The sequence below is a fragment of the Miscanthus floridulus genome, chromosome 19 (assembly GCF_019320115.1).
Source record: "Miscanthus floridulus cultivar M001 chromosome 19, ASM1932011v1, whole genome shotgun sequence".
NCBI lineage: Eukaryota > Viridiplantae > Streptophyta > Magnoliopsida > Poales > Poaceae > Miscanthus > Miscanthus floridulus.
This window is the reverse complement of record NC_089598.1, coordinates 43,466,254-43,479,736: the sequence shown is the minus strand read 5'-3', so window position 1 is coordinate 43,479,736 and position 13,483 is coordinate 43,466,254. Positions and strand designations below refer to the sequence as shown.

General features: G+C 37.9%; 1 pseudogene; it reads left to right on the top strand.

The window, feature by feature from the left end:
- Nucleotides 1–11,736: 11,736 nt before the first annotated feature.
- LOC136527259 (transcription factor DIVARICATA-like) lies at nt 11,737–12,898 on the top strand (annotated as a pseudogene).
- The last annotated feature ends 585 nt before the right edge of the window (nt 12,899–13,483 follow it).

Below are 13,483 nucleotides of genomic sequence, written 5' to 3'. Positions count from 1 at the left end.
CTAACCATCTTCGTTGTCTCATGTTCAGCTCTAGTTGGGTAAAGATATACTTGAGACTTTTGTGGTCAGTATATATATGGCATACATTGCCCAGCAAATAATGTCTTCATATCTTTAATGCATGAACAACTGCTGCAAGTTCTAAATCATGTGTAGGGTAGTTGACTTCATGCTTTCTCAATTGCCGAGAAGCATATGCAATAACTCTTTCTTCTTGCATAAGCACACATCCCAAACCTATTCCCGATGCATCACAAAATACATCAAACGACTTTTCAATGTCTGGTTGTGCTAGCACAGGTGCTGTAGTCAACAAAGTTCTGAGGGTGTGAAAAGCTGCTTCACATTCTGGTGTCCATTTGTACTTCTCATCTTTCTAAAGTAGTCTGGTCATAGGCTTAGCTATCTTTGAGAAATCTGGAATGAACCAACGATAATATCTTGCTAATGCTAGAAAACTCTGAACTTCATGAACCGAAGTTGGGGCTTTCCAATCCATGACCTCTTGTACTTTTGATGGGTCTACGGAGATTCCATCTCTTGATAAGATGTGACCTAAGAAAGGTACTTTGCTAAACCAAAATTCACACTTGCTAAATTTCGCATATAGCTTATGCTCCCTCAATCTGGATAAAACAATCCTCAGATGTTCTTCATGATCTGACTCATTTTCTGAATAAATCAATATATCATCGATAAACACGACCACGAACTTGTTGAGCTCGGGCATGAATACCGAGTTCATAAGGTACATGAAGTAGGCTGGAGCATTTGTTAGTCTGAAAGACATAACCAAATACTCATATAAGCCATACCTAGTAGAGAAAGCAGTTTTTGGTATATCCTCTGGTCTGATCTTGATCTGATGGTAGCCTGATCTCAAGTCAATTTTGGAGAATACCTTTGCCTTCGCTAGCTGATCGAACAAGATGTCGATGCGAGGCAACAGATATTTGTTCTTGATGGTCACATCATTGAGTGGTCTGTAATCTACACACATTCTCAGTGACTTGTCCCTCTTTTTCACAAACAAGGCTAGGCATCCCCACGGAGATGAGTTAGGTTGGATAAGATCTTTGTCTAATAGATCTTGTAATTGAACCTTAAGTTCTGCTAACTCATTGGGTGGCATTCTATAGGGCCTTCTTGATATGGGTGCCGTACCTGGCACCAACTCAATCTTAAATTCCACCTCCCTATCTAGTGGTAGACCTGGTAATTCCTCTAGAAATACATCTGAAAACTCACAAACTACTGGGATATCACAAAGTGTGGTGGTTTGGATAGCACAAGCTAAATGTTGGAGTTCAAAATTGCGGGAGAGTGGTACTACAAAAGCATTCCCTCCCATGGGTTCTCTCAACATAATAGTATGGGTGCTAGTGTCAATAAGAACAACATGATCCTTCATCCAATTCATGCCTAAGATTACACTTATCGATAACCCAGGCAATATTATCAAATCCGTTGTGTACTCCCTCCCTTGTATAGAGATGAGTACATTTTTGACTATCTTTTTGGTAGAAATGGTACCCCCTGCTGAACTTATATTATAACCCCCTTTGCTTACTTCAATTATTGCTTGATCATGTCTAGATGCAAATGCTTGACTCATAAATGAATGAGAAGCTCCCGAATCACATAAAATAACAGTGGGATGCTTGTTGACGAGAAACATACCAGCCGTGACAACTTCTCTAGTGGGCACTTCCTCAATAGCGGTATAATGCACGTATCCCGGACATGCCCTTGCGTTCGCCTACCTCTAATTGTTTTGATTTGGGTTGCCATTCTTCTTGGGGTGGGGGCATTCCTTGGCCCAATGACCCATTTGATTGCAGTTGAAACATGGCTGATTATTCCTAGGTCTGGTGGAGCTTCCCTAACTGCCAGTCCCTTTTGGTAAGGCAATAGTGAATGCCTTACAGAATGGTTTCTGTGGCCTGTTATTCTGAGCTTTATGTGGTGGAGGCCTAAACTTGGGTGCAGGTGGACGGAATTGTGGCCTAGCTGTGATAGGCGCTTTTGACTGTGAAGATCCGGAGGCACCTGCCTCATATGCCCTCTTGCAACCCTTAGCAACGGCATGCATGTTATTGTGGTTTTCTTGGGTCGAAGCATCACTAATAAACTCATTGTACGTTGCACACCTAGAATTGGCCATGATCTTCATCAGTTTAGTACCCAGACCCCGCTTGAAACTCTCTATCTTTTTCTCTTCAGTATCCACAAAACCTGGAGCATATCTGGACAGGTTGTTGAATGCGTGCATATATTCTGTGAGGGTCTTCGTTCCTTGAGTGAGCCTTATAAATTCAGCCACTTTCATGTGCATTAGGCCCGGGGGAATATGATGTCCCCTAAAAGCCAGCTTGAACTGTTCCTAGGTCACTTGCGCATTAGCAGGCAGAGACGACAAGAAATGTGTCCACTAGATTCCTACTGGTCCTTGCAGCTGATGAGAAGCATACTCAGCTTTCAGATACTCTGTGACCCTCAGCAGACGAAATTTTTACTCAGTGGTGTTGAGCCACTCATCAGCCTGCAGTGGTTCCTTAGCCACCTTGAAGATTGGAGGCTTCATATCCAAAAATTCCTTGAATGTACTATGCTAATTTGGCTCGGTCCCTAGTTGATGTGGGTGGCCACGAGCGGTGTTTTACGCGATGAGGCGCAAAGCTTCTTCCATTGTCCTTTGGCTCCCCAAGAACTGGGTAAAGAACTCCTAAGCGGATGGTGGCGGTGGGGGTGGCAAGTCATCATTATTGCCATCCTGGTTGCCACCAGCTCTAGCACGGGTGCGCGTCATCTGCGAAGTTGCAACAATAAGCGATTATTGGTTGATGCCACAAGATTGCAAATGAATCATAATCATGCCAAACTAAAATTACTAGAGAAAATTCTCAAATTCACAATAAAAACAGAGGCATAACAATTCATTCTCGCAACATGACATCACCAATTTGATCGCTCATCGGACTCATAGCACGTTAATATCCAAATTAGGAGCTCAGATAGATCAACTGGAATTAGAGTCTTAACCGAACGTGCGATAGTCATGCAAATAACCATATTACATGATAGTTCAAATCACCAACACTAAATCCAAACTATAGGTCCATTACATAACCAATGATGATACATTAAGTACTTATACTAAGTACTACGCGATCTAATCCTTGTCATGATCACTATCGAGGTCAGAGATAGGATCATCTCCTTCCTCAGGCTCCTCATCATCATCCTCTTCCATATCTAGACCATCCTCTTCCCCATCAAGGATAGGGTTCAGCTGGTTGTTCAAATAGTGCACTTCATGCTGAAGATTCATTACTTGTAGTTGAACTTGTGCAAGCTATTGACGTAGGCTCCTTTCAACATGATCCTGAGCATGGCTCATGTCACGGTGCCTATCTCGCTCTATCCTTATGTTAGCGACATGGTTTTCTACTACATCACGCTGACGTCTAGCTGTGGACACCTCCACACGGGCGGTCTCCAACTGCTCCCATAGTCCTGTAAGTATAGCTTGATCATTAGCTCTAGCTTCTTGAGCTGCTACTCTCTGCTGATCCACTTGTTCCATTTGGGCATAAAGAGCGCCCAAAGCTTCATAAGCTTGGTCAGATTCCCTTCGGGCTTTACTTGCGGCTTTCTTTTGCTTGCGCACACACTTCTTGAGCTCGTTTTGCATGGCTTCAGCTCTCATGAGTTTGTCCTTGCAGGTGGCATATGATTCCTGCCAGAAATCCCTAGTGTCCTGGCATGCACAAAACATCTTCATCACGGCAAACATTGCACTCATGGAAGGACTAGAGCTATTCACACGCTCATCCCGATCTCTGATCAACACATTTTGGCTACGTTGTTCCCAATTGGTGGTGGACGGATCCACCTAAGGAAACACACTCGCTGCACTGCCGGTAAGTGCATCTCCATGTTGCTGATAGATTTGACTTAACACCTCGATGGCCACTACTTGGGCAGCCTCCCAAGGAGTCTTCCCTTCCGATTCTGCCTTCCACTCCTGCCAGAAGGGCGGTTGTGTGTGGGCTAGTATAGTGAGCCACACCTCATACCATGGTTGTCCTTCCATGTACTCTTCGATCCAATGATACTGGGGCAGTTCATGGTACCCCACAAAGTGCAGAACTCTCCACAAGAGGGTAGGTGTTCCGAAAACATTCAGGAAATTCTCACATCCAACGGGTGTTGCCATTTGTACCATCAACATGTACACTTGGTGAGACAAGGCCATATTGGATAAGAGTTACATAACCGAGTAAGAATTTTATAAGGGGGGAAACAATTTAATTCAGCGAATGGTGATTATCATGATGCATGCTTGTTCCGTACATCCTCACAAACTTAGGAAACATTTGTTTCTAACGGTAGACACGGTGGCATACATACGTTCTCTCATATATCGCGTAACTAGTCGAGCTACATGTTTCATTGTTAGTGTACCTGCATAAAATTTCATTTCAGCCCAAACCCATAATGAAACATGCAGAATGTAATTTAAATACTTTCATATATGTATACCCATACATATACTTCCGTATCAAGCTACCCGATACAATTTAAACCCACAATTAAATACGTACCATATACACATGCAAGCATGCATACATAGCCGTACCAAAGCTAACTCTCCCCGACTACATGCTCACATCTTGTGGTCCTACTCTCATCATCTTACCTTGGCGTAGAGGCAGTTGATCCATACATTACCATTCAAGTGAATGGCATCCATACAATAGCACGTCGTATGGACGATGAAGTAAAAACCCCCATGTTAGTACTTAAATAGCCACCTAATAGTCCTTAATTTGGGCATAAGGAAAGTGATCATTGGCACACTTTAGATTTCAAATACCTATTATATAACTATTAGTTGCTAGAGAAGGGTTTTTGGAAACAAAAACTTTTATTTTAAATACACATGTGACAATTAACATTGAATCTTACTCCAATACCAGCTGTCACAGAACCGACCAATTTATAAGAGTACAAGTACAATGGTAGCCCACAAGCGATCGCACTATCATACTTGAACCCATATAAACCCGGTAGTCCATCGAGTACCACGACGGGTCTCGATAAACGATTTACAACAACCAAGATCGTACATGATTCAACATACGTGCCACATATTACATAAAGTTCATAGATATATGTTCATCATCAGAGTACGAGAAGTTATTACAAACTGAGTTTGATAGATAAAGCGGAAGCAATTAAGTTCGAAAATAAAGTTTCCAACATAGTTTGATATAGTGCCAAGGAGGATCACGGTCCACAAAAGCAAAGATAGGGATTAATAAAGAAGCCTGCCCAAGGCTTACTCCTCATCCACGGCGGGATAGAAGCAACTCTTGCAATATCCATGATACACAGTGCCATCTACAACAATGGGAAATAAAACCCTGAGTACGAGAAGGTACTCAACTAGACTTATCCATCATAAACCAAAAATAAAATGACTCCAAGGATTATGCAAGGCTGTATAAGTGGAGATAGCTTGACAATATTTTGCATAAAAGCAATTGACTTATTTTACAATTATGATTCCTTTATTAAGTTAATTATAACTATCCATTTCTAAGTTAGCAACTATCCTATGCCAAACATGTGGTATATCAATTTAGAACATACAATAGTAACCATAGTAGGTATTGTAATTCCATATTCATTCGAACCATCCTGTTCCATAACACAGTTACTACGATGTTGGGACTAGCCAAGTTTCTCACTATCCGGGAGAGACGGCGATTCAAATCGATTTCAACCAGCTGGGAATTTATTCCTAACACAAACCCAGGCATACCGCACGAAGGCAGCCTTAGGTCACCTTTGGTACAACTTAGGTCCACATTTCGTGGGTCCGTACCACGCCGCACAATCTGGGACACCAGATGCCAGGACGTTCAGGCCTAGCCTGCCCTTGGGCTCAGTCTGATCGTCCCCTGGAAGGAGCGCAAAATAGAACAGGTCCTGGCCTGAGTTGAGCTACTTGGCTTCACGGTCGGAACGAGTTATCCGGCCAGCTAAGTGAGAGGCATGCATTTAATCTTGTCAGAAGCGCCAACAACGGTATGGTCCTTAATCGACATAGACGGGGATAGATCCACACCCAAGACCTCCATGTCTTGTTGCTTCTCTATTGACCTCTCGCCCGGTCTTGATTTTCTTTTACCCCATGGTTCTGTTCCACGATAGCAAATATAGCCAACCGTGCTCCGGTATCCACCTATATCTCGCAGGTGACAAGACATCACCCGACTTCTACCGGTCTAAGCATGGCTAAGCATATATTCGATCCTAGACCTATACCGGTTAAAGGTGTAATATCTGGACAAGGAATGTATATGCATTAAGTGGTTCCATTCAACTCTTATAACCTAATGCATCAATCATAAATACTTAAGTAATCATTTGTAAAATACTAGGAGACTTAGAATGCTCTGGGGCTTGTCTCGCAGAAAGGAAGTGGAGCGGTGGTCAGGACACTCCAGAAGCTCTTTAGGATTCTGCTCCACACCTTCAGGAGCTGTGACTTGAGGATTTTCCTGCTGGTCTCCTTCCTCTACCTCATCGAATTCCAGCAATGTTATTTCTTCCTCCGATCCAAGATGCATGAATATGGCATAAGATGTTGCGAATGCATATATGTTAACAAGTGCATCATGTTCTATTGAGTAGGTGCATATCTCTTCTTGATTATGTAATTAATTACTTCGACAATGCATCTACTACTTCACAAACAGCAGCTACTTGTTTTACTCATAACTGGAGTTCTAATTATCCAAATGCAGTGATCCTAGATTTTCTGGAAGCTTATAAAATTACCTACAACTTTGTTATTAACCATTTTTACAGTAAGCATCATTTTTATCATGCAACTTATCAAACTCCAGAATCTGTCCAGAATCCTTCCAATTTGCATTATAAAGTAAGAATACTTCTACTTCATGTAATCATTCAAAGTTTGACAACACAAAGTCTACCAATAGTTTAAGCATACAAAATACATCCAAGAAAATATAATGGTGAAGCCCAAACTATTTCTTTATACGCCTTTATTATTTTATTTGGATACATAGGTTAAATAATAAATATATATCAAATGTGCATAAAAAATTCTTAAAAATTTACAGTGCCTTACTAATGCTACCAAAAGACTACTGTAAAAGTTTCATGCTATTTTATTTAGTAAAACACTCCATACAAAAAAGACAAAACATAAATGCTTAAAATAGCATAAATAGAAAACCCTAGTGAAAAGTGTCAAGCAACAGATTTCCCATTTTTCTTAGCATCCTTATGGTACTAGGATAACCTCTAATAAATTTCATGAATTTTGGATTCATAAATAATTTATAAAAATTCATACAAGGATTAACTATTTATAAAAGAAAAATCTATAACTATAAATCTACACATGCACTGATCCTGAAATTTTTACCAGAGCTCATAAATGGCAAGAATAGCTTACCACAAAAATCTACACATGCCGAATCTAGGTGCAGAAAAGGAGTGAGGGCATCAGATCCCACCATTAGTGAAGAGTAGGGGGCTCCACTTGTGGTGGAGGTGGAGACGGGTACCACATTGGGGTTGGGGCCGGCCGCTAGTGGTGGGGATGAAGATGGGCACCATGGGCACCATGAAGGACAACCAGAGGAGATGGAGGAGGATGAGTGGATAGATGGAGGAGGTGAAACCCAGCACTAGGAGGCTAAAACGGCACTATTTCTTGGACATGAACTCAATCCTAGAATGTCACATTTTTAGGACGGAGGGAGTATTTTGCTATGATGGTTTTTTACTAGTAGCTAGATAAAAATAGTATATATTCCCTCTGTTCCTGAATAAATAGATTACTATTCAAGAATTTATCTATAAATAAATCAATCTCTATGATTTGTCTATAAATAAATCAATCTCTACAATTTTAAATGGTCCACTAGCTCATTTATTTTTCTCAAAGTCTCCTCGCATTTATTGCACTCCCCCCATCTTCTAATCTAGTGTTGAGTTTCTGCATTTGAATGTGTGTAGTAAATGCTACAATTAGTGCGATATTAGAACAATCACCGATCTGTGCGCAACTACTCTAGTTAATTAAGGGTAGTATGATCTTTTCATTGTCATACTAATCTATCCTAAACTTACTATGAATCTATTTATTTATGAACAAAGAGAGTACTTTAGATCACATATTTTGATAAGTTGTATCTACGTAATTAGACATTGAATCAAAGTTGCTTAGTTAGGAAAAATTACTTTGTTTGTTTACTTTTTTGTGTATATGCTTAGGTGAAATCTAAAGTTTCTAAACAAGAGACATGCTCAAAATTAAGTTTCAATTTGAAAGTAGATTTAGAATCATTAAACTTGTTTTGAATTATTTTAGATTTATTTTTGAACTTAAACATAATTTTTTAGCATGTGCTTTGTTAACAAACTTTTGATTTCACCTAAGCATATATATAGAAATAAATACATGACAAAATACTACTTTTTCAATCATGAATTTGGATGTTTTTTTATTTTTAGAAATTATTTTAGGGCTAAACAACTTACTCAAAAACTTAAATATAGAAATACATAAGAAATTTTAATTGAAACAACTAGCAAATACTCCCTCTGTCCCAAACTAATATTATTCTCGGTTCTTGAGAAGTCAAATATTTTTAACTTTGATCAAATATATATAAAAATATTAAAATTTATAGTGCATCTATTTTTTGTTCCTTTTCCTATTTTTTGATAGTTGCATCAAAAATAATTCATTCCTTTTTCACATAAAATCAGATGGAGGCAAACTTTATCTTAAAATTGTAGCAATGAACGCAATTTACAACTTTGTGGTGGATAAGGTTTTGATTTGAAACTATTTATAGTCCTAAAATATTATTTTAATTTACCGATTTTGAAATTAAAAATTTGAATCAATCTCAGATGTTAGACATGGTCTATACCAAAGTTCTAGTTATCAATATAGTCTACAAACATTGTCCTTGAAAAGTTGTTTAGAGTTCCAAATATGTGTTTTATGAACTTATAATTTCAAATTCAAAATTTAGAATTCTCAAACTATCTTGAATGCTCATATGGTTAATATGAATTTATAGAGGCCAACCAAATTTATGAGTTTGTTGTTGATAAGTTTTTTATATGAAGTTATTTAGATTGTCAAATATTTGTTTTACATTCACATATTGATATTTAAATGTTTGAATTTTCCAAACAATATTGGACGAAGACACATCCTAGATCGAAGATGTACTATTTGAGTAGATTCAAAACTTTTAATCAAAACTTTTTCATTTAAGTTCATTTAGTAGCTAAAATATTCAATACAAAATTATAAAATGTTTATACTTAATGATAGCATCCTATATATAATCATAAATGACTGTGTAGTACAATAATATGGAGGTGTTGTGTAAGTTGAAGGTTGAGCATTAACATCTATTCTCATTTTTGGTGTTTTTTATGTTTGTTGTAAATGACATGGTGGACCAAGAAATATGTAGCATGATGGGCCCAGCAAGGTAGGCCTACAATTACATGTGGCACTAGTTTAAACCATTTTCCTAATTTTTTGAAGTTGCATAAAAATAATTCATAAATTTCCTATTTGAAGTTGAATGGAGACAAACTTTATATTAAAATTGTAGCTATCCACGCAATCTATGACTATTTAGTTGAAAAGATTTTGATTAAAATTGTAGCTATCCACGCAATCTATGACTATTTAGTTGAAAAGATTTTGATTTGAAACCATTTAGTGTCCCAAAATATTGTTTTAAGTTCACATATTTCAAAATTTTAAGTTTACGAACAACCTTGAATGTTCACGTGGTTCATACCAAATTTAGAGGTCGACCAAATCTTTTATTTTGTTGTTGATAAGTTTTTATTTGAAGTTGCTCGGAGTCTCGAATATTTATTTAAATTCATATATTTTGAGATTCAAGTTTTTTATACTTCCAAACAATCTTAGATCAAGACACATCCTATACCAAAGTTGTACTGCTGATTTAAAACTTTTATAGCTAAAAACAGACATTTTAACACATTTGTCTTTGTTAATGGTTTAATGACAAAGAGGTGTTCATTATAGTTTGAAAATAGAGCGTCACATATGAGTGATTGGTTTAGTGTCGAAGTCGTGTTTATTACGGTTAGTAATGCAAGTGGTGTGTGTGATCTATGACAATATCATGTGGTGTTCAATGACAATATGTTTTACTACATCATAGTTCATCACAAATAGTCAACGCCTAAGGCCCATCACCAATGATCCATGGTGAAACCAAAAATTTTATTATAACTATGCACTGTTTTATGACATGATTTTGATTTGTTAGTAAAAATTCATCACAAATATGTGCATTTCTACTATGATAAGTGTGCTTCCTTTTGATGAACCATGGCTAGTATACCTTGAGTCTAAAGTAGTTTGGTATTTTGTAAAATTAAGGAAACTTTCATGAATAAGTAGGTTTATGTGTAACATGGACACTAATTAAGTACCTTAACATTTCAATCTACATTTGCTATATTTAGGAATACCATTGCATGGACATATTCCTTTCAAAGATGAACATAAATATTCCACTCATTGTACTTCTACTATTGGTTTGTGAGCTCATTGAACCCAAGGTGAAATGAAAGTGCAAATATATGAGGATAAAAATGGTTTTTGAATATTTAAGATACTAAGTTATCGAGGTTAACTCTAATTCTTGCTCTTTTGTGTCATCTATATTATGAGCACCTATAGCCTTTGATAGAAAGACCACTAGTGGTTTGCGACTGATCAACAAAGACTCATCTATGACGCAATCAAAAATAAATGTTATCAAATTAGTTAGTGAAATCTATCCTGCATGCATAAATAATTCATGAAGGTCTGAAGAAAACATGCAATTCATATCTTCTAAGATCATTCAAAATAACATCTCAAGAAATAGGGAAGACCAAACCAACACACTAACCTAGTTGTATACTCCTAATTAACAAAATTATTTACACTGACATTCATTTGGTACATCTATACCAAATAAAACTATTGTGTACAATATCACAAGAAAAGATATGCATATATTACAAGATTCAAAATGTTCATGATCATTTATGTTGCAGTAGCTCATCAAGATATTTGAATAGATAAATATATATCACACGTGTGAGATGAAGCATTGCAATCTTTAGACTTTCCCATTGATGATGTAGTAAACTAATAGTAGCTAAACTAGATGCATGACCACACATGTCACCTTGTCAATGGCAACTTACTTGGGTGTGCATGGGTTTGCCTTGAAACCTCACCTCCACAATCAAACTAGACTGCACTAGTGTTTGTCTACCTTTTCTACTCTCAAGTTTGTGCTCTGCATAGAAAAATTGTTGGAAGTTGGCAAGTTGACAATGTGTATATGGACCTTATAGCAAACTTCTAGCACTAAATATTAATGCATTTAAGAAAAATAGTCACACAAGGAGAGATATAATATATATAGGGTGTATAATATTCTTTGACTTTGTTATCAAAATCTCAATTTTGCCTTCATATTAAAGTCAATTGTCCAATTAATCAAAATTCAGACAAAAAGATTAACATGAGGCCTATAAATACTAGCCTTGACATTTGCCAATCTCCCAACCCAACAACCCTCATTCTTAGCTCAAACTACCAATTGTTGCGTAGTACTCAACCACATGGATCCCAAGTTCAAGGGACAGTGGAGCGCCTCTGAGATCAAGATGGAGAAACCTCTCATTGCATGGGACAACACCAACAACAATGGTGCTAGTGATATGAACAAGAAGCACAATCAACTTGTGGATGAGCTCTAGGAAATGTTTCCTAGCATGGAGAAGCATCAGGTAACCAGCTTGTACATTGATGTCATGGTGGAGATGACACAAACATTGTAGAGTGGCAACCAACATGTGGAAGCAAGTAGCAACCTCATGAATCAACCCTTTGGGGTGTTTGGGGAGGGATCCATCCATGGGCAACATGGAAGCATTTGATGGTTATCAAAAAGTGGAGATGTTCGGCATGAGGAATGTGAAGGAGACTCCATGGAGGAAGCCCACTCCTCGAAAGGAGATCCAACACACTAGGAGGTTTTGGACCATAGATGAGCATAGGTTAGTTATTTGCTAGATCCTTAAAGCATCTCATACAAATTTTGAATGCTAGTCACATGAAGTTTTAGTACCCTTATTAAGCATAAGTTATGAGGTATTACTATGATGAGGTGTTTATATAATATTTTTCTTTTACCAATCATGAATATATATGGAAATGGAGTCTAAATTTCTTTCTAATTAGTTCACTTCAATTTGTTTCTCGTTGTAGGCATTTCCTCCATGGTCTACATGTGTACGGTCACAGAAATTGGAAGAACATCTCTAGGCATTTTTTTACCACCAAGACCCTAGTGTCGGTTTCCAGTCATGCTCAAAAGTACTTCCTCAGGAAAGAAAATGGCTCCAAGAAGCAGCATTATAGCATCAATGACATTGGACTTTATGATTTTGAGCCCTTGTCATAGAAAATGCTTCTATCTAGATGGGGCCCACCTTTGGTGGAGGTGTCTACAACACAAATCACTACAACTTTGGTGGACATCCTACTTCCATGAATGATGCCCAGGCTTGGTCACCATTCCTATACCACACTAGCCATGGAAGTAGCAGCAGTAGCTAGATGGCCACCTTGGCTATTGGCCAGCAACAAGAGAAGATGGGAGCTAGTAGTTCTTTAGTGGCTCCGACCATGGAGGCGGATAGGGGCCACTTGGACTGGACTAGTGATAAGCTAGGAGGTCTTCTTGATACTCAGTGGATGATGAATGTGGACAAGAACTAGGTTTTATACACCATCTAGTATGCCAAGTTGCATGGTGGCCTATTAGTTCATCCTATATATGTGGGTTAAGCATTATAATATTCTCTTATGCTAGAGTGTGAGCAACTTAGTTGTCAGAAATATTGTGTGGTACTTTCATATGTGTGTGTCTTGTTTCATTGTGGCATTTTATTTAGTTTGGTGTATCGGCTATGTCAGAATCAATATTACATTGAGCTTATTTATGTAAAAGGGTTAACCCGAAGGTGCTACATTTGGAACGACAAGGCTTATAAGTTGGCCCTTACCCTCCAAAACTTTCATGGTGGTACTAAACCCATAACAACAACTCCACATGTGCCACTTGGGCTACATTGGCCAACTTCACAACTACTATAGGCTACTAATGGGCTGGGGTGTTATAGAAACAATTTCGGATGTTAGACATGGTTTATACCAAAGTTCTAGTTATCAATATAGTCTACAACTTTGTCCTTGAAAAGTTGTTCAGAGTTCCAAATATGTGTTTTAAGAACTTATAATTTCAAATTCAAAATTTAGAATTTTCAAACTATCTAGAATGCTCATTGGTTAATACCAAAGTTG